At 41.1% G+C, this 1,623-nt stretch overlaps 1 pseudogene; it reads left to right on the top strand.

Annotated features, from left to right (window-relative positions):
* The first annotated feature begins 1,287 nt into the window (after nucleotides 1-1,287).
* The window catches only part of LOC105527270, a 10,016-nt pseudogene continuing 9,680 nt past the window's right edge, over nucleotides 1,288-1,623 (top strand).

Genomic DNA, 1,623 nt, shown 5'->3' with positions numbered 1-1,623 from the left:
TTCAAGAAATGGAGAGATAAATTCAGTCTTTTAATGAGAGTTGCTTCGAGATATTGTGGCCACTTCTGCAAATCTCCTACAGACTGTTTTAGAGCTCTACCAATATAAAAATTCAATTTACTGATAAACGAATACTCTGAAAAGTATATAATTTTAATTTATTTTAGAAGCCTTTTCATTCACTCACTACTTGGATAATAATGGATCTCCTCAAGCCATTCCATGACTCCTTCAGGAGCCCAGGGAATCTTTTTGCAAAGCCCTAAAATTGAGAGCGATGACACCAGAAAGATAAAAAAAAAAAAAAAAAAAGACTCAGAACTTAGAGTACAACTGAGTTATGGCTGTGGTGGTACACCGAAACAAAGATCCTTGACTTCCTTCTGCTGTAGTCTCTAGGGCCTTCCTGATGTAGGACCTACCCTGCATCTTCAACCTCTGTGAAGCTGAACTTGTCACATGCATTGGCATAGAATAAACACCCTTTATTTGAGCTCCTTGGGAAGTCTTTCCTCAAGTTCTCTATCACAAAACGGTCAAATGGTCTACAAGGATCAGTGCTGTCTCCTGGAAAAAGAAATGGGATTGAGTTAAAAGAATTCTGTTTCTGTCCTTGCTTCAACACTTGTAAGGTGAATGTCTTTGCCAAGTCTTCCAATTCTTAGATTCTCAGAGTCTGTCATCTTTGTGGAGGACTCCAGTTATGAGCCAACAGGTGGATTTTAACCAGGAACAATACTCCATATCAGCTCCATTAGATGTTTTCAAAGAGAGGAGATGCTCAAGAGAAAATACCAATGATGGGTTTTCTAGAGGGCAACCATTTACTTTCTCCTTGAGATATGCCTAAGACATCCTCACAATAACTACTGTAGAGGAATAATACCTTGTCTACAGTCATAGAGGTAATATTATATTCCCAATGTCAGAGAGCAGGCTATAGTGAACCTACAACTGAAAAGAATCTCATCTCTATGAATGGGTTTATGAACTTCACTGATTACCCAGAGTTGGAATTGCCCTTGTTCTTAGTGTTTCTCACTTGCTTCCTGGCCATTATTTTGAGAAATATGGAATGGGTCATTCTGACCCAAGTGAATGTGCATCTCTTCACCCTATATATTTCTTCCTAACAAATGTCACCCTTTGGGATACCTCAGTCATCATGCCTCAGATCCTGGCCATTCTGGCCACAGGCAAGACAACCATTTCCTATGGCCACTAATAAAAGCAATGAGATCCTTTTTCTTCATTTGTGTAGGAACTTAGTGTTTCCTGCCAACAGCAATGGCCATAAGCAGCCCACAGCCTGACACTGCAGCCATGAACTTCAAGACATGTTGGGTTTTTTTTTGGTGGGGATTTGTTGTTGTTGTTGTTGTTCTTTTTCAGAGAGAGTCTCATTCCATCACCCAGGCTGGAGTGCAGTGGCACAATCTCAGCTCACTGCAACCTCCACCTCCCGGGTTCAAGCAATTCTCATTTCTTGTGCCTCAGCCATCCAAGTAGCTGGCATCACAGGCATGGACCACCATGCCCGGCTAATTTTTGTATTTTTAGTAAAGATGAGATTTTGCCATTTGGCCAGGCTGGTCTCGAACTTCTGACCTCAAATGATCTGCC

Source organism: Colobus angolensis, unplaced genomic scaffold (assembly GCF_000951035.1).
Source record: "Colobus angolensis palliatus isolate OR3802 unplaced genomic scaffold, Cang.pa_1.0 Scaffold61, whole genome shotgun sequence".
NCBI lineage: Eukaryota > Metazoa > Chordata > Mammalia > Primates > Cercopithecidae > Colobus > Colobus angolensis.
This window is presented reverse-complemented; position numbering and strand designations above follow the sequence as displayed.